At 35.7% G+C, this 21,519-nt stretch overlaps 1 protein-coding gene across 1 annotated transcript in view; it reads left to right on the forward strand.

The window, feature by feature from the left end:
• The window catches only part of LOC308196820 (uncharacterized protein), a 460,768-nt gene that overhangs the window by 136,671 nt on the left and 302,578 nt on the right, over positions 1–21,519 (forward strand). The gene's annotated exons all lie outside the window — the stretch shown is intronic.

Below are 21,519 nucleotides of genomic sequence, written 5' to 3' on the forward strand. Positions count from 1 at the left end.
TTTTAATTTTATTTTTTTAATTCTCTTCCAAAATTATATTGCAGTTTGCAGGTATGAAAGTTGTCATTGTATGTTGTCTTATGGCCTGTGGAGTTGAGTATATAGAGAGTAGCTGTATTGTGAACTCTTCTGGAACAGACTGAATAGATAGTTCATGATTGCTGGATCTAGCTGCCAAATGATCCCTCTCAACTGCGTGTCTGTCCACACAGCCCCTCAAGAACTTTGTTAACTGTTGTTCCTGTGGGCAGACCAACACTGTGCTGAGCGTCATGTGAAGTAACTGTCCATGAACTGAATGCACAGGAAGAGGTGCCAGTGCTTGCTAGCTGTAAACTTTAAGAAGTCTTTTTGGTCCAAATATGCTCCTTTGTAACTGTAATGTCAGATTTATTTCTTCCTGTCTTTTGGTTATTATCTGTTTGTTTCACTTCTGAATATTGCTTACTGGCTCAAGTATTCCTTGCACCTGCTTTACAATGCAAGAGTGTTTTAGTCTGCAGTGTTGTTAACTACTGTCACTGAATGTTGTCTGTGTAATCTCATGAGAGATTGCACAGACAATAAATTTATGAGCCTGCAGTTTCAGAGGTTTTTAGCAAATCTACTAAAACCCTGTAAGAGATGCAGCAAATCAGCAATACTTGAAATCAGTTGTTATAATAAGTCATGGAGACTGCATAAGGTTACTAAAAATATTGTGTGTCAAGTTCTGGTATGATTGATTCTGCGTATTCAAAAATCTCTACTCTTCAGTCCTCACATAAGGATTTGCTTTTACTACATTTGTATACTTATAACTACATATCTAATTTGTATAGAAACAAAGTGACTAAAATTAACTTTAAAGTTTACTTTAGGATTATTTACTTTTTCATTTTCAATTTGTCTTTTCTAAGTTTTTTTTTGACATGGCAGAAGGTATATTATCCTGTTTGTCCCATATTATAGCTAACAGTTCAAGATAATTCATCCCTCTCTACTTCATCGTGAGACTTGGTAGACCAGAGGAGAATTGCACTTTCAGAAGTACTAAGGATTACCATGATGGGTGGTTAGTACGGTTCCTCTTAAAACATTCTGCAATAGAAATAGTCATCAGAAACCTGGGCCTTCATACGGAGCCAAAGCATTGAAGGAGTTTTTGGCTGATTTGCTGGATATTTCCTTTCATTAATTTAAGTGCCTATTTAAGTGCAACAGCTAATGGAAGCATCACAGGGGAAATAACTGTACTACAGAAATAATTGGGGGTTTAACTTATAGTAAAGTAATCCAACTGAAAAATTGAAGGAAATGCAGTAAATTAGTCAAAAGCATCCATATAGGTAGAATATGTAGGGATTTAGAGCATATATTCTGTCCAGGTAGTCTCCTACGGCTAAATAGAATTGTGCATTTCCACCAGAGTAATTTCCACATGAAGCAACTTGGAAGAATGACATAAAAATTTCAAATGGATTTAACATCTCTGAGTAAATGAAGTAATGTAAACTTGAACTGAAATCCACGCTTTCCTTTGTTTGTGTTCTTTAGAGTTCCATGGTTAAACTGCGACCTTGTTTCAAGTAGCATAAGCAATTTCAAATGCACATCTCCTATTTGTTAGGAGAGGGGAAAAAGAACACAAAACACCACCACAACCAACAAACTAAACAATAAGAACAAAAAACAAAAAGAGGCTGTATGTTATTTTGTGGTGCTGTTTGCATTTCTGCTGAGCAACCGTGTGATGCACACAAGGAAGAGCACCACAGACCAGGTTCCAACTCTCTGAGCTCCCCTGCACAGAGCTGTGCTTCCTCCTGTGCTTCCTCAGAGATGACACTTCAGCAATAGGCATGGAGACTGCATAAGGTTACTAAAAATATTGTGTGTCAAGTTCTGGTATGACTGATTGTAAACTGTTTTGTTGCAATCAAGTATTCTGACTATGGGGTTTCTGACCATAATACCCCAATTTAAAAATTACTGAAGACTACAACTACAATTCATAGAAAACCCAATCCCTGCTGATATGTGTTGGGCATTGTCTGTGAGTGTCTACCAAATCGGGCAATTACAGAAACCCAAGCTATAGGAATGCTTAGCTTATGGCTCCTGATGGAGGTCTCTGAGACAGCCTTTCAAAGTTTAACAGTTTTGAGGATACATAAAAACGCTGTTTTGAGGTTATTTTTAGAAGAGAGAGGAAAAATACAAACAACTTTCAGTGTTGTAGCTAAGTGTGGCCTTTCAGAAGCACAGTTGAGCATTTACGAAAAATGTAGATGCCTAAGGCTTACTTTAAAATACTGGATTTCAGGATGAAAACATAAAACCTTAAAACTGATAAGGATGGACAACTCTTTAAACTTTTCAGACAATGAGAATAAATTTTCAAATGTCAGGTAACTGAAATACTGAAATATTTTGTTGTTTCACCTCTCTTAGCAGAAAACAGATCCTATTCCCGCCCCCCCCCCCCCCCCCCCCCCCAGTAGAATGCTGCAGAAGCAGTTCAGTAATACTTTATACCTCTGGGATATTAATGCAGGGAACCCAGCCATTAGGGAAATACAAAAGTGCTCAGCTGTACTGAAGTACTGGACTCTACAGGATAGAAAAGAGAAATGAGCTGGGAAAGAGAGAAAGTTGTCTCAACTGTCTAAGGAATCAGTGATCCTTTAGGAAGGAGAGGCAGCTTTAGTGGAAATAGTTCCTTTTTATTTTACTTAAGCTTTCATTGCATAGAGCTGTCTTATGTTATATGAAAAGCCTGGTTGAAAGATCCTTTTCATTTTAAACAAATTTTCTTGATCTTTGAAGAAAAAAAGTATTTTGTTTAATTACAGGTTTGAGAATCTCTTCCTTATAATCTATTAACTCATTAAAATCTAGCGCTAAGCCAAATGTCTATTACAAAGCAGGTACATAACTCATGTAGCAGAGAAAGAATCTGACAGCACATGCTGAACACGGGTTCATTTTAAGTTCAGAGAGCTTGATTATGTTTGAAATTAGGCAAAACTTGCCTGTCTGCAACTTTCTACATACCTTTATTGACATTTTGGAGAGTATTAAAGACGGATCATATTCTTATGTACAAGATACAGATGTTCCATAGATGATGATTTTTTATTATTTTTTGATTTTACTCAGGGAATTTTGCAGTGGCTGCAGATCAAACTCTACTGAAACACTGATTGATTGTATTCATATTCATATTGATTGATTATATTCATGTAAGGCTCATTATTTAATTTGGACTGTTTTTCCCATCTATTTTTTCTGCTTAAAGAATTAGCAAGTGCAAGGAAGCTTTGACAAAGGCCTGTCTTGACATGTAAAAAAGCAGAGCAGTATGCAAAGCACAGACCCTATACTCTTGTGTGATCATATCCTCCTACCAATGTTGAATGAGGGTCTTAAATAGGAGGAATATAGCAGTGGTTTTATCGCTTGCTTGTTCATTCTGTAAGGAAGAACGAGTCAGCAGCCATGATTTTTCTCTGTCTTCATGTACTCCTTCCTTTCTGTGTTGAACTCAATACACAGCAAGATGTTTCTTCATCCCAGTGGGATGGAGCAGAATGTATAATCAACCACCTCCTTATACCCTTAATGAATTGTTACATTAAGAATACAGTAATGATTATTTAACATCATTGGTAATTTCTGATGGTGATTATGGTATCCCTAACAGAGCATTATGATTTTCAAATAGTGATTAAATTACAAGAGCAAATACATGTGTAATTATTTCCTTTCACAACAATTATTTCCTTTCACAACAATTTCCAAAAGAAGAAATAAAAAAAAAAGGAAAGAAAAAGGAGAACCAGGCCAAAATCACATCACCTCTACTGAAAACAGGATATGTGAACAGAATAATTTCTAGAGATATTTTCATGCAGTTTCAAATGGCTTTTTAGTACCTAGAACTGTTTTCCAAGTCAATGGATCTAACAAGGAAGGAACTAAGATTGACTATGAAGAAGGTAAATACAAATAAGAAAGTTTTAAATACTGCCCAATACAGAAGTGTCAAATATGACAAAATATGACAAATATGTTACAATTTTATATAAGCAATATGATAATACATTTCTGGGATTTTTATTTTGCTTTGCTCTCTCCAGTCATGGCCTAGATGAATAGTAACTCTGTGAATAATTTGAGCAAAATATAATCTAATATTCTTTATCTGCCACCTAGCCTTTACTGAAATATGGGTCTTCCTATTTTAAGAATGTGAAACAGAGGAAATCAAAAGAACAAGCATGTAAATACATGACTTTATTAGTGTTTTCTGAAAGCTTCAGCAACAGTTTTGGATGTCTGTATGTGTATGAGTTTCTGCATCTGCTAAACTAAAAGGAACAACTGAAGTTTGCAGCTGTTCATAGCTGCATTTAATACTGCAGTTGCCAATTTATGCATATTTTAATCCTATTCATACTATAGAAAGCAAAATGTAAAGACAACTTCATGATATCATTCAAAAGAAAAGTAACATTGGAAACAGAGTTTCAAACTGGGAGGATCGTATAAAAGATGGATAATTCCACTCTGGGGATTATGGGAGGCAGCTGCTGATAATAAGATGTGGAAAGGAGGTGGAGATAATTACTGCTTGCCCCTCTATGGGGCAATCCATATTGTTCTTGACAGACACGTTTTCAATCTTGTTTTCTAGTTGAAGATTTCAAGAACTGCCAGTTAGCCAAGTTTGCACTGTTAAAAACTATTTTGCTTGACATCTATTCTGGATCTTCATTCATATATTTTAATTATAAAGCTTTTTGTCTTATACAATATGTAGAACAGGTACTTTTCTCTCTGCAGCAATTTTATTTATTTATTTATTAAAGACTGTTAGCAGTTCAGTCTTTCTTTAGACTGACACTAATTTGTGTAGTCATTCATTGCTATCATTGCTTCCCAAACTGTATGTAGTATTTCAGCAGAGTCCCTACCAACGCTGAACAAATTACGTTCTCGCTAAACTGAATCCAGAACATATGCGAGGTGTTTCTCTCCTACGATCCACTTGCCCACACCCACTAGGAAGGCAACATACTTCAATATGAGTAGAAAATATGAGTCAATTTTTTAGTACAAAGAGTCTTAAAGCCTGCATTTGCAAAATAAAGAGCTGTATAATGCTTCTGTATCAGAGCAAAGATATTCTGGTACTGTGAAAAAGTTCCAGTCCCAGGGAACCTCAAACAACAACCTCAGAGTTTAATGAGCCTAGGGATACTGAGCCTTTCGTCATGATCTGGTAGACTTTTATATACCTGATACCTTGTGATACACTCAGAGAAGTTTATCCCAAAGGAAATCAGGACAAATACAACAGCAAAATAGCATTTTATAGAAAGGTTAATATTGTAAGAGAGGGACAAACAGCCTCAATTCAAGCAACAATTTCAAATTTATTGCACTCATACCTCTCTGGAAAAAAAATCTATTTTCTTTCAGAAACCTACTCTGTACACTGTACCTACATTATATGCCTACATTAAAATTAAAATAGAAATAGAAAAACAGAAAATGCTGGTTCAATTTCATTCCAGATTCTTGAGAGTAGGTATGAAAGGTACAGTGATTCAGTGAAATTAAGACTAATTAACTGGAAAGTGCAATTAAACTTTTGGTGCTCTTGTTCTGAAGCCTTTGTTTGTGATAACGTAGTTATCATCGTCATCATTATAGTTTTCATCCAAGTTACATAATTTAATATACCTATTAATACATTTAATGACTCTTTCTTGACTTTCCTGACTGTCTTTGTATTGCCACTTATACAGACAAACTTTAAGAGAAATATGGAAGAATAATGGGATTTGGAAATCCTGCTGACTTGCTATATCTTCTATCTTATGCAACCAACCTCAGGTAGCTCCACTTCAGCCAGTGCCCTTTCTCTTAATGGTAGGATGTTGGTTTATTAGTAGATTCTAAGTAGAATTACACCTCTCTAGTCTTTCAGAATTTTACATCCTATTTAGTATGTATGTTTTTGGGGGCAGCTTTGTGAATTTCTATTATCTTTAGAAACAGCTGTGTTTATCTTGGAAGGCTGGATATATTGTACTAGCAAGTAATGCAGAGATGCGTAATGTGGTGGAAGGGGAGCTTAAACCAGTGCTAACTATGCCAATGTCTCTGTGGTAACCTCTGATTTTAAGACTAAAATTGACTTACCTGCTCATGTGAATTGGCCTTCTGCATATGGCATTTGCCCTGGAATGATACTCAGTGATTCCTGCGCACCAAAGATTTACTTCTGAAAACCTTAATTTAGTAAAAATATTTTTCTGTCCCTACCTGTAAATATAACTTCAACAAAATAATTAATGAAGTTGAGGAATAGGTCATTCTACTTCTCAGTTCAGCTATTAAAAAAAATAAATAAAAGTGTCTTTTCTGTGTTTTATTTACATTCTTGCTTTGGAGACATGTTAGTTTTTCATTCCATCCATGCAGCAAACTGTACTGAGGCAGCATTTGTATGTTGTATCATCATATGCTATGTCTTAATGAAAACCTAACTATTTTGACACCATCCAAACTGGCAGCAGAATCAACAGTTGAACATTATTGATTTGTTTTGGGGAATTTGTTATCGGAGGTATGATTCAAATAGAGGGAGCAGCAAACATTTCAGAAAAGCACATTTTTTAAACAGACAGCACTCCTTGAAGTAGACTATCCATGCCCATACTTTACAATTCTAGGAGCTAACATTCATCCCTTTTCCAATTCTACATTAGGTCTGCTCTCGGGGAATGTTTTGCAGTTCCAACATTAGCATGTTTTCCAAATGACATACAGAATTGCACCTTCTGGAGTCCTGAGATAGAGATGGGTGAAAAAGACATTTCTCATTTGATATAAAACAATTTCCCCTGCTGACATCAAAAGAAAAGCAATAATTTATAAAAGCTTAAGGTTGCATACTTTAATTACATTCCCTGCAAAAATAGATATGCAAATTCTTGATTTTGTTGTTTGGGTGGAAGCTACCTTAGGCAGAAGTATGGAAGATGGAGAAGGAAAACAGAGAGCTGGAAACCACAACTTTGTAGAAAAGGCAGTTCTATTCATTTTTGTTCCTTTCTGGGGCGTAAAGCTTCTAGAGATTCCTCATAGCCGTCTAACATTAACGGGAGGTCATCTGGGCCTTCTCATATGCTAAATACACAGAAACAAAGTGCACTTCTGAAACAGAATGACCAAAGTTTAGCTTGATCTTAGTGCTGGTAGAAATGAGGTAGCAGTGCCTAGAATGCTTATTAAGATCTCACTCCTTCACATGTGTATTATCTAACCACACAAAGGGCTTCAGAATAATATTTATGAATATGAATGAGTGTCAAGTACTGGGACAAAATTTTCCTACATTCCTCCAGCAAATTGCCTTTCTATGTATCGACCTTCCAGTTATTACTCGCTTAGACCCTGCCTCTGATGTACTGTGAATAAAATGCTTTGATAGAGCAGGAGTGTAGAATATTCAAGCACTAGCAAGCAAAGAAAATCATTCTTCTTTTTTCTCCCTTTTTGATTTTTTTTAATGTTTTGCTGATGCTTAATTTGTAACTTAAATAATTTGCATAAAGTCAAAGAACTCCTATATGAACAGCCTTCACAGTATCAGTTTCCCAGACCTCACAGTAGTGTTTAATCATGTCCCAAATTCTTATTTTTTCCCCCTTGAATCCTGTGTTTTCTCTGTACATTATTGCTTAAATAAGGAAGTGGAACATTTTTTATATGAGGATGAGAGATATGGGAGTGTTCAGCCTGGAGAAGAGAAGGCTCTGAGGGTATCCACGTGTATGAATATCTGGCGGGGGGAATGACAGAGCCAGACCCTTCTCAGTGGTGCCCACTGACAGAACAAGAGACAATGGTCACAAATTAAAACACCTGAACACCTGAGATTCCATCTGCACACATGAAGACACTTTTTTTTTTTTTTTTTTTTTTTTTTTTTTCTGTAAGAGGTTCCCCGGAGAGATATTTAAAACCTAACTGGACACAGTCCTTGGCAACCTGCTGTAGCTGACCCTAGGTGATCTCAAGAGGTACCATCCAACCTCAGCTATTCAGTGATTCTCTAGTTTTACATTCAGTCCACAATTTTACAGCATGCCTGATAGAAGGAGTCTGCATGAAAATTTGAAGATATGTGTAGATAAATTGTTCACCTAAGGATTGTATTAATAACTTCTTCCTAATTACAGAAACATTTCATTTTGATTTTAACTGACCCAAAATATTTGGTGATCCAGGTGAATCTTGGGCTGTAGCAAGAAGATTTTTCTATGCAGCAGAAGATTATTCTTTTTTGTTAGCCAGCAATTTTCCTATTTCAATCTTTGCTAGCTACTTTTTTGTTGTTGTTGTAGTTGTATGATGGAAGGATGTAATATGATAGTATTTTAGAAACCTCAATTTTTCTGGTATTTTAGGTAAACTAAAAAAACGTGAAATTAAAATGTGCATATCTATATGGGAAAGGGAGTTTTAAGATAGCATTTCAGTGTTAGAACCCCTACCTTTTGCCTTCTTTATTAAAATGGCAAAACATCATAAGGAAGACTTTTGATTAAAATGTATCAAAGATTGCAAATAAATTCTTCTACCATTTTTTACCTCAAGAGTTGGAAAGTAAGTTGGCAGTAAGCTGGAAAAAATGCACACTCCAGTATGATTTTGGTCTTTTCTTTATGACAGCTTTGACTTGGAAGTCAGTCAGTTCTGTGTAGTGCTTAGAAAACCTGAGTTCAACATTTACATCTTGATTTAGATTAATATTAGTGGTCATGAAGCTCTGGCACACATTTAAATATAATTTTAAGCTAAACTATAAAATACTTTTTTTTTTCCCCCCCCCCCCCCAAAAAAAATTTCACTCAGAAAGTATTTTTTGCTAGGAAGAAAATCAAAATGTTCATTTTCTCTGAATTTCATCTCAAGAAAAAAAGTAAAGCAGAATATCTCCTTGGCAAAGAGGTCTGTGTTGTAACCAAGACTAAGCCAAAGTGTCCTGAGACAGTCTCAAAGCTAGTCCCATGAAATATTCTTCCTACAGCAGGTCCTTGTTGCAGGCTTATGTACATTTCTTTCTATCCCAAGGCTTCCTTAGCTTTTCAGAAACATTGACTCCACTGAAGGCATTCATGGAGCTGCCTGTCTCCTAGCCCCTGCTGACAGCTGCCTTACACTCACTTGGGTTTCAGACATCTGTTCCAGAATTAGCTGCATTTACTTTCTGAAAAAAAAAAAAAAAAAACCAAAGTATATACAATTACCATGTTGTCAGCTCTGTCAACAGCATGGCTACCTGTTACAAAAAAAAAAAGTCTGTTAGCCATGGTGAGTTTTGCACTTTACTTACCCAGAACCATTTGATGAGTTGATTTTGTGTAGGCAGCACATACCCTGCACCATCCAGCTGTTCTGTCTGTCTTTGGCTGTCATTGTACCACAGTTCAAGCAGATTCTTACTCTTCTTGAAATCCTGCCTGGTCCCTTAGAAACTGTTACTTTCTTTAAATTTTCTGAGCTATTTGCCACTTGGAGGAATTTAATGTCATCTTTCCAGTTTCTGACACAACATGGTCTGACTTTACTGTGTAACTTTCTTCAGAAAGTTGTGACCCGTTGTTACAGTGGTTCCTGAATCACAGAAAAAATTCAAAATTGTTTGGTTAGCAGCATTTGTGGCCTGCCTGAAGTTCTGGGTGCTAGATTGCGTCTTTGGTTGACTCTCCCTGGGTTCAAGAGTGAAGAAAGCTGTCTGTTTAACAAGTATAATTTTAGTTGCATTGTCCAGGTATTCTGTTCTTAGAACTTCTCATTTACTAAAAGATGAAGTAAACTTTACTGAAGCAGAATGTCTGGGATGTGGTAGGATACACAGGGACTTGAAACTTGGGGAAATGTGATTTTACTACTCCAGTGCTTACATCTGTGCATATTTCAGATATGAAAAGAAAAAAAAATGCCAGTCAAAACTGGTGTTTTTTTTTCTCTGACTCACTTAATGCTTTCCTTTTTTTAGTACTTACATGCTTTTCTTATTCTGAATAGGTTACAACTTCTTGTAATTCCAATTCCATAACATCAGATGTGCCCGTGCTGAGGGGTGTTCTGCTCTGTACTTGCCTCACCATTTTCCCATGGAACTAGCCAGGCACCTTGCACATGAACTCTGTCGGTATGCAAACCGGTGTGCAGGCCATTTGGGACTGCTTAGTCCTAAATACCGTCATAAAATCTAAAGTCCTAAAATCTGTCAGCAAAATTTATTTTTAAAAAAATGTTTTTCCACCCTTTACAGCAATTGAGACATGCCATGAGAGTATTATGCAAAATTTTTTTCTTTGCAATTTTGTCTCTTCTCTGTGGTTTCATCCAGAGGCCTCAGCACTCCATTTGGCTGCATTGTTCTCTCCAGAGTCCACCCTTGGTGCGTGTACCTGTTATGAATTTGAATGATCATTTCCCAGCAGCTGCAGATGCATTCTTGGGCTCACACAGTTCTGACCCCAAACCAGCAATGTAACTACTACTGTGTTCTGCTTGCCAAGAGCTGTGCTTTTTAATTTTATACGCTGTTATATTCTCTACATTCAGTAGAGTTGAGAAATTGTTACCAGCTGCTATTGCAATTAGATCCAATACCTAAAGCAAGATTCTAGCACTGAGTTCCAAGCTGGTAGAGTGGAGGAAGTATTTAATGAAGGATTAAAAAATACAGTATTCACTTCTCCATTTGCTGCAGTTCCTTTTCTTCATTATCTCTACTCTTGTAGATCTCTCTACATCTAAACCATAAAGCATTTTATTAAGAACCAGAAATAAAATCCGAACTTATTTTGAATCAAATGTGGAAACTGGTTTTCTGTGGGGTACATCATTCTATGGATTGAATGCTGTTGCTCACAGTTAAGCCATTGACTTTAGAATACATGCACTGAATGCACTTATTTTGCCAGAGCTGATCAGGAAAGTTAGTTCCCCACATAATATACTTATGAATATACTTATGTGTATAAAGACATTTTTTCTAAATTTCAACCAATATTTTTTTGTCTGCCTCCTCCCCCTCACCCCTCAATACAAAAAATACATCCCAGATTGTTTGGGGAATCTTTAGGAGCATTTAGAAAAATATTATTGACTGCCTTTGTTGCTGTGTGATTGACTGTTAGAGCAAATGTGGCAATTTGTAGGGAAAGGACAAAAAAAAAAGATAAAGGTTCTTTATATTTTTGTGATACAAAATGCAGTAGTAATATTTCTGAATGAAACAACAGTCTTTATTTTGATGATGGGAAGTGACACCATGGGAAGGTTAAGATTGTTGAAGCTGAAAGTTGGCTTGATACGTATTTGGTGTTTGACTGGAAAATGCATACAGGGAGAAGTAGGTTTGAAAGGTTGACCAACAAAGGAAATGGAGTAAAAGTGACTTGGAATTTTTCAAAAAAAAAAAAAAAAAAAAAGAGTTTTTGGAACTATTTATGAAAAAGATAAAGCAAGATTTGACCATGACAACTGCTTTAATCCCCGGGTTACATTTTTTTTTTTTTTTTCTGAAAGGAGGCTTTCTGAGTACTTTTGGGGTCCAGAGGATTTTGTTGCTTGGAAGTAAAAAAGAAAGCTTTATTTTTTACCTTCATGCAGAACAAGAAGCTATTGTTATTGTTATCAACATCATCAAAATGGAAGTACTGTCATGTACAGCTCAAATTTTTGCAGTAGATTTCAGTAAGTGTTGAAACACAGAAGCAGCCACTCAAACATTTATGGCTCTGATCCATCCACGATTTATTTATGTACTCATTTTGTTTTTGTATGACTAACCCCATTACTTTGCATGATTTTGAGCACTGAAAATATTATTATTGTTACTGGCAAGGCATGTCCACATGCAGATTTCTCTGCCTGATTTTAGCCATTCAATTAAACAATGATTGTTCTGTCCTCAGTGGTTCATGGAATGACACCTTCCTAGCTGGCGGATAATAATTCTTTTTCATTAACACTGTATCAATGATATTTTCTAAATACAGTTTTATTAATTTATTTTATTATTACTATTTTTTTTTAATGAGGTGGAAAGGTTAGTGTATATCTTTCTTTGTAAAGGATTTCTCATTGTTAAGATTTTTTACTTATTCTCAGAGCTCATTAATGGTCAGAGTTTTGACTTTTGCAGTATTGCTAAAGGATAACAGTTCACAAGCCTTATCACATTTTCAGAATTTCCCTGTGCCTATGTTTACAGAAAAGGCAGTTTGGGCCTGTTATGACCTAGCATAAATCAGTTTGTATGCATTGACTGGGAAGGTTACCCATGCTTTTTGACTTTTCCCCTGAAGGTGGTCAACTTTGAAAGTCACAAGAGTTGGATGAAATATGTTTGTTAAAAATAGTATACTAAGTAAATGATATTTTATTTTTTCTTTATATATTAACATAGATGTTCTGTTTTGAGAGGAATTTCTGGAACTTGTCAAGATCATAAACCAAATGAATTTCAAAAGGCCCCTACCTTTGTAGCTAGATAGAGCTTTGCTTATATATTTTATATATATATTCAGTTTGTTTCCTTGTTTATATATGTATATTAACAAGGAAACAAACTGAATTGCTTAACTTCTGTGTCAGATAATGACACAAAGGAAATCCTTTAAATGATTCTCATTTGATATGTAACCATATTAACTCATGAGTAAGTTCACCGACCTCATGTTACTTCTGGTGAAAGCAAGGGAAGAGTCAGAGTACAAAACCATCTGTGCTATGAAGAAATTTCCATTATGTCAAACTTTATCAGGGGTAGGGAATGCATATCTACTGTAATGGGTTGAGAATACTCCTGTTACCAAATATTCTTATGAGCTTTATCTTGGGACTACCCTGAATTGGTTAGCTTGTTTCCCTTGCAATGGAATAAAATTGCTGCTTATCACCTGCTACCTAGAGTCTTAATGGTTGCATATTTCTTTATAGAAATGTAGCTGTCAAAAAGCAAATTGAAGCTATTATTGTTTTGGAACCCACATTTATAAGATACTGTGTATGACCACGGAGACATATATGTTATGTAAATATTTGTTTCTCCAATGCACATCATATTTTATCCTCAGCAGTGCAAATGCAAAGAGATGTACTCAAGAATCAGAGTCCTCCTGAGAGGGGAATTGGCCACACTGAAGATGTTTGTCACTTCTTTCTAGTTGATTGACATATTCTGTAATGTCCGCACATACTTTATAATAGATGATACACAAATAACAAGAAAAATATATTATGGGCCACTGATTGAGATGGTGATTAGATAAAATACAAAACCAAATTGTAGGGAATTAGCTATCTGTAAATTTAGACTATAATTTGTCTTTCTGTTTTTTTGTTTGTTTGTTTTTTAAATAAATTATTTTTTACAGTTTTGATTATATGGGATCAAAAGAAGTAGCGCTTGAACAGCAGGGAGGTCAGTAATTCTGTTAACAAAAGTATCTTTTTTGTGTTTTAATCTTCAAGTGAAATTACATTTTTTGGGAGCATAAGACTGAAAGGAATGGGCTGAGTCATTGCGTGCAGTTATGTGTATTATTTCCACCTTACATTTGAGGAGTGATTATCAGACAGATATTTCAGGGGGAAAAAAATCAGAATCAACATATGGACATCTAGATTGGAAAATTTCTGGCCAGCACTATTTTAGAAGGTCATTAGTTTGTTATCATGGGTTGCCAAACTGCTCCTCATCTTCGTAACTGAGCCATTTAATTCCAATTGTGAAACAGTAAGCAGAAATTAAGGAGACTAAACGTTTTTCATGAGTCTTGAAGTTTGTTTACTGCCTATCCTCATCTGGTCTGCTGTAGGTGATATTACTATTTCTACTGTCCTGTGAGAGAACTCAAGACCTGTGATAACCTTCAGTGTAGCTGGGAAGGGAAGTGAAATGAGGTTACTTGCCAGCCTTGCTGCTATTCATTTTCTGCTGTGTGTGTTCCCTGTCAAATCCCCTGTGTCATGCAGATATTTGTCCAGGATGTGATTTTCTAAAAGAGTAACTAAGTCTTTGCTCTCTTCTAAGTCTCACAATTTATCATTGTCAAAAATATGCAAGTGTTTCTTTTTGTTAGATGGATGAGGACAGAATATAAATGCAGGCGTGTGAGCGACACTATTTCAGCACTGACGTCTATGGTGGCAATCAATCACAAATGCTTCAGTGAAGCGAGATTACTGAGATGATGTGCTTCAAAACAAGCAATATTGCAGTAGGTTGGGATAACTGGTGCTTTTATTAGTATTACTACACAGTGATGTTTAAGTAGTATACTGCTTGCCTTACATACCCTATGATTGGAATGATTCTGGGAATGTGCCTTTGCTGTTTCAGGCACTTAAACAATAGAGGAGGTAAAAGAGATTTATCTGTTGACTGGACTGGTTAAGGTTTGAAAATGATGAAATATAACAAAGAGGATTTGGAAAGTATCTCCCAAGTGGGAGCAGGCTGCTTTTGAGGGTAGGTGTAAGAAAACCACTTTCCTAATAGCAACACAATGGAAAGTGAGTAGGACAAATATCTTTGTTGTTTCTCCCCCCCGCCTCCCCTCCCCTTTTTTTTCCCTGTAGGTTTCATACTTTTTTTTCTTCTTCTGAACCTTTTTATATAAGAGCAAAGGCATGTAACTCATCCTCTAAACACCACTGGGTCACTGCGGCTTCGTGAAGGAATATTATAAGTACAAGAGACAAAAGAGGTATATTTTAAGCCAGTCACAGCCTGTTGGCTTTTCAGTCCAAACTCATCTCCTGTCCTTCATAACTAGGAGGGATGTGGCCTGTGTTCTGATTTCAAGGTGGCCAAATCAGCTGATGTGTAACTGCATTGCCTCAAAAGCAATGGGGAAGACTAGCATGTGCTTGCAGAAAGGTCACGTTACTGGTACTAAAACAATATATTTCTGTGTAAATAGAAGTGATTTATCTTGTACCATAATTACGGAGAGGAGGAGAATTGCAGACTAGCTGCTTGAAGGGAGCATGAAACAGAATGAGTGCATAGGAGTCACACTCTAAAGGGAACGAAGGACTTTCATATCTTTCATAAGTACAAGGCTTGTGATGTATACATTGATGTTAGTCATCCTGTTAACTCCAAGGTGACCACGATACCAACCCACAATATTTAAAAGTAGGTTTACTGTATGTTAAATTAAAAAAAAAAAAAAAAAGAGAGAAACCTAAACCTTCATATAAAAATGTAAAGATAAGTATATCCATGCATAAACTATGATTTACTGCTCTGAAAAGAACTTACAATAGTTATACCATCATTAAAAATAAACAAATAAAAAAGAATGTATTAGCCAAATAACCTTTTTTTTTTTTTTTTTTTGCCATATGAATGCCTGTCACAAAGGACATTCCCAACCAGAACTTTTTGCAAAATTAGCCCTTGCTGATATTAAACTAACAGTATTCTACCTTAAAACAGGAAGCAAGAGTTGTGGTCTATATGAGAATAAGATCTGTCCTAAATGAGAGGGAGATCTCTGTGTGTGGTACATTGCATTACTGACTCTGGAAATGAAGGAGATCTGTGACTCAGGTTTATCAGCTCCGTTGTATTACACATGTAGTATAATGTTAGTGGGGCAGGGATTTGGGCTACTGTGCTGTCTCCAAGGTTTCCATATTCACTGCAAGTGACAGTAACGTCCTGGGCTACTCCTCATAGCCTTAAAAAAAAAAAAAAATGCCAAGAAAATGAATGAGCAAAGCCCTGAGACCGAACATGTGGGACTCAACGTCCCATACAATGCTCACATGGATCAAACTACTGAATATCTCTTAGAAGCAGGAGGAGCACAACCAGTTACCTGAGTACAGAACAGTCACTGCCATTTGGCAAAAAAGAACATGTCAAATGGCCCAAAGAACAGTTTGTGGCCCTACTTAGGACTAATTAGGGGAACTGCTTGTTGAGTAGTACGAAAGCTTATGTTTTTATTATCTTGTCAGTGTCCTCTGTAACAGAGACTTTTTGACTGCTACACCTTCTCTTCTCCCCTTCTTTTCATGCTTAGTCTCAAAGGGATAATTCTTATCTAGCTGACTATCCAGATATACGTTTTATAGCATTTATACTCTGCTATAAAAATATTTTGACCTAACATAGAAAAGCCACAAATGCATTTAAGAGTTAACAATGTATGAAAAAGCAAGGTTAGCACTTTTGTGGGACTGTTTGAATCTGTTTACTTTGAGATTACATTGAGGGAAAAGTGGAGAAAATTACTGGCAGCTCCCAGTTTCACTCCTTCTTGAGGAAAGTGAAAGTGCTCTAGAGAAAAGGCCATGAGGGGAAAGACTGGAAAAACTGCTGATATTTAGTCTGAAGAGATGTCCGTAAAGGAGGGAGAGAGTAATCCATACTCAGCTCTGTAGGCCGTACAATAGTTACAATCAATGCAATAGTTGGTAACAATGGTCTGGCGGGTCACAGAATAATTGCGACATAAGAGCCAGCTTCCAGAATGAGATAATGGATCTGCAAGGGTTTCCTCTGATTAAGCTATATGTGTTTGGTATATATGTTGACTTTTGTCCTTTACAAAGCTGTAATGAATTAATGGGCTTATGAAATAGCATGAAGCCAGAGCAAGACTGGCAAACAGAGAACACTAATAAGGTAGATAAATATGTATGTCCTGTTGGTATTTGCTTTTCAGGAAAAAAATGCAGTAGTGTTTCATTTATGTGAGAGTTATGGATATCTAGAATAAGTACGTTCAAAATATTTCACTTTATAATGACTGTCTGTCACTATGATGACCACTTAGCTTCCAAAGTATAGAGGCTTCATAGCTTATCTTTGCTTTTGCATAGAAGGCAAAAATATTATTCATTGCTGTAAAGGACAGAAAAGGTCACTGACATGAAAGAAAGCTCTGATGAAGTCCTGCCTGCCATCTAAATACATTCAATCCCCAAAATATAGTAGGTGTAATCATATTTCTCTGGGAAGTAAATTGCAGATGTTATTGGAGGAACGGGGAAGCTACATTTTGATTTAACAAATATTGAGATGGTCACTATACATTTAGCCTAGAGAATTCAAGAACATGTGCTTTTCATATATAAATAATAATGGAGTACAGAAAAGTTTAAAGTATATAGGTTTAATTCTGTTCTTGGTTGGGCAGTATAAAGCAAAGACTACAGTGAGTAAGGCAACACATATTTATTTGTTTTCCTGTTTGAAAATTGTTTTAAATCATATTTTAAAAAATTGAACCATTCTTGTCTTTCAAGACATAGTGCTAGAATATTGCATCTTTCCTGGAGGTTACTTACCTATGATTCACTGTTTGCATTTACTGTTGATGCATTTCTGTGTAAAGATTGTATGGCGTTTATTCTGTCTAGTGATTGGATATGAGTAGGAAATAGAAAAATGGAAGTCAACATATGATCAGTAAACACAAGAACTGTAATATTAAGAATATTAACTCAGACGTTCCCCATAACACAGGAATCAGATACTTCATGTGGCATTACTGGAAGCAAGATGACAAACAGTACATGAAACAGTGTAGGTGAAGATAGCTGGGAGAACCCTCATTAGCACCTACATTTAATTGACTGGAGGATAAAACAATGAAGGGATGTGGTCTAAGAAGATACAGAAGCTATTCATGCATCCTGAGACATTGTTTCTGCATTATGGGACTGTCCTTCCCAAATGGTGCCAGATGTAATGAAGCATAAATAATTGGCTCATGGTGCTTTTGGCCAGTGAAGCACAGATGAAGTCTGAGACAGAAGGTTGTTTGTTAACAGATTTTCTCCCTGCCACAGGCATCATGGATTCTTCTTTCTTCATTACATTGTAGATATAGATGTTTATCTGTGCATCTTAACTTGTCTGTCCAGGCCTAGGGCTAACTACTGACTCCCTGCTTCACCTGGTGGTGTGCGAGCATTGATAGAGGGGAGAGAATTAAATCAACATATTACTTTGCAGGTGATCAGTAAGTGAAATGATGCTATGGTACAGGAGTTCTGGGATATATAAGCTAACCTTTTGTAATATGCAGATACCTGGATTATTGCAATACAAAAATAACAAATGAGAGCAAATCCACTAGCAGCTACAGCAATTTTTAATATAAGTTGGAGTAGGGGGGATAGCTATAGTACCTTTCAGATGAACAGTCTTGGACTTTATTCTTAGATGCAGTTCACAAAATCATCACGTTGAGTATCCTTGAGCACAAAACATTTTCTCATCAACATGGACATAAGACAAACTCATTTCTAGGAAGGATTATGGTACCTAGTCCTCAGATTTTTGTGACATTGTCATTATTAGTAATACAGGATATGCTTTACATTCCAGATAATGTTAGACAGTATATCTTAAAGAAGAGAGTAGATATTTATTCGCTGGAAAAATAATCATGATGTAAAAATGTAAAGTATGCAATAGAGTGAGAATTTGTCATTTATCTTAAGGTGATAAGCCTTGCTTAATAAGCTGGATACAAAGCCTATCAATTTATTTCTGTTCTTACATACCGGGTTAAATGTTTTTACTTGTTAATAAATTGCATTGTCAAAAAGATTAGGAAAAGGAACTGATTGTATTTAATGTTAAAGATAACTTATACATCTGCTGACAATTCACATGGATCTCAGTACTGCAGAGTGGTGTTAGCCCCTGCCTTGACTACAGTGACAAGAAGTCATTCTAGTATAAAGATGTAAAGGTTGCTAACGGTGTTAGTTCAAGAGGCATTTAGCCCAAATACAGAAATGTTTCACCTTACTGGATCAAGAGTTATATATGGGCAGAGAATGAAGGGTTGAGGGAATCTATTGAATTGTCCCTTTAGCAATCTCAGTCATTCGCTATAATTACTAACAAACGCATATGTAAGTCTGGCTGTGGACTGAAGCTGTATGCCAAAACAGCCTTGAAATACTTTCAGTGGGCTCTGTACATCCAGTGAGTCATTTGCTTTGCAAAGGACAAACTTAAATTTATATTATTTTTCTGGTTTAATAATAGGTGTAAGAGGGAAGGATTAACAACACCAGTCTACAGTTAAAAACAAAGCCAAACCACATGAACCTTGCAGTGCCTTTTATATTTAAAAAATAAAAAGAAATATAATACTATTTGAGAGCAATTGATCCATACAGAAAACCTGGCACAACTAATACGATGTCATAACGACGTGTTAATTTGGAAAAGTCAATGTTGTTTGCACAAGTTATGTCTTATGAGTATCTTGACATTTCTACCTCTACTGATAATGATTCATAATAATAATAATAATAAAGTAAATAGTGTCTCACTTCTATTTCATTTCCTTGGTGATTTATTTGTACTAGGCGTAGTCCAGGTAATGCTCAAATGCTGAATATATTACATTTTTTTCCTTTACCCGTGTTGCTGAAAGCAATCACATTCTTTAAATTGAGTGCTTTTTAGAATAACTTTCAAAGAACAACATCATGTAGACTCTTCAATAAGAATGTAACTCCAGGTCTGTTAAAATCAGTTATTTAGTACTAGACCTTACATGCATGGAACTGTAGCAATGGAAAAGTTTTGGAGGGAGAGTAGGAGAAATGTTAGTCAGTCATCTAGATTAAATGGTCCTTGGACCTGTTTCAGTTTAAATACTTTAAAAATTCTTTTTCCTCATCCCCTTAAAGATGTCAGCTGGAAATCCAAATGTTCTTGCACCAAAACCCCATGGAAATTACATTTTACCTATTTGAATAGTCAGCCAGGTGTCTGCTGGTATGAAAATCTGGCCATCAGCATTAAACACCAAGGAGTGTTTGGAAAAGTAATCCAAATCCATCTGCCAAGAGGATGCACCATTAATGCAATTATAAACAATACTTCAAAGTTAGCATTATACCACCACTGCAAGCATTCAGATTTGAATGACTAAAAGTCTGTGAATGCGCTCTAAATGTCTGTGGAAATATTAGTTTTCTATATGGCATTAAAATCCTATTATAAAGGGCAGATATACATGGTTATTATGATCAAAATTTTTACCTTGTTTCACTTGTTTTATTTGCTTCAAATAGGCTCTAATTTCAGTCATAAGGATGATGACTGACTTCAACCAAATGGCATCTTTGCATGCTGAGGAGGAACCTGATTGACTTCTGAACTTTTCAAAGAGAATCTGTTAAAATGTTTAGGTCAATAGAATAGCAGAATAGTGTCTAAAATTATTTCCAGAAATATTAGCAATAAATCAACAAATATTTCCTTCAGGAGTTCTGTTTTGGAAAACAAACAAAAACATACAATCTGACTAATTAGCAGACAGTGAAAGACTGAAATGCAACATACTCAATGTTATTCTATCCAGAAGACTCTTCTAGCTCACAGCTGGTGTCTGAACACTGGGTACAAAATAATTGTGTTCTACCATACAGAATTTTGGAAATATTTCCCTATTTTTATTTCTAAATATCTCCTGCACCACCTTGGTTTTAATTTTTCATTAAATCAACATTATAAAAAGTATTTTAAAAGGAATGAAAAGATAAACAGTATTATATTTATATATTTGTCCAAGGAATTCATTTCTAAGCAGTATGACTGAGGCCAAGCTTACTGAAAGTTACATAAAAGAAAGGAGAGATTAAAGGGGACTTTACAGAGTTGCAGTTACAATTAAAAAAAAAAAAAGTAAAATATTATAAATTACTGATTCTCCAAGCAATTAGGACTCCTTGCTCTTTTCTTTGAAGCAGCTGAGGATATGGGCCACTGTCACTGATTGAATAGCTGACTGAATCAGGTATTGATCTTAACCGAGAACAATGCACACAATACACTTAAGAATTTCAGCCCTGAAATCTTAGTAGTATTAGAGGTAAGCAACTGCACCAAAATTTAAAAGGTTCAAAAAAATAATCTTCCAAATGCTAACTCAAAATCTGTTTCTGAATATTAAGTTTGATCTAGAAAAGGAATCTTTTACCATGTCAGCAAGAATTACATCAGGCAAAGCTAAAACCGGATTGTATGATCCAGACTCCAGCACTGAAGTGGGAATTCTGTAGCTAAGTAGCATTGACTGATGCTCAGTCTCTCAGGCTCAAAGACAGTTTGAAGAGGAGCTTGATGATTATCTGAAAGTGTATAGGAGAAAAATTAGCCAGATTTTTAGAAGCTTATTCTCTACATAAGAGGTCAAATCAAATCAAGTGATTCAGGAAATGTTTTTGTGGAAATAGACAACTTACAAAATATGTGCTTTACCTTAATGCACGATATTTTTCTATTTTTCTTCTTTCCTGTCACAAGACTATGGCATGACTCATCTGCTTTCCTGTGGGTTTTGGTTTGGGTCCTTATAATAAATTTGTACCAATGCATGTATTTTGCTGTTCAAAAACTGAATAGATTGATTTTGTTGCCTTCTTCTAAAGGAGCTTTGAGAA

Source organism: Anser brachyrhynchus (genome assembly GCF_964034855.1).
Source record: "Anser brachyrhynchus genome assembly, chromosome: 6".
Classification (NCBI taxonomy): Eukaryota; Metazoa; Chordata; class Aves; order Anseriformes; family Anatidae; genus Anser; species Anser brachyrhynchus.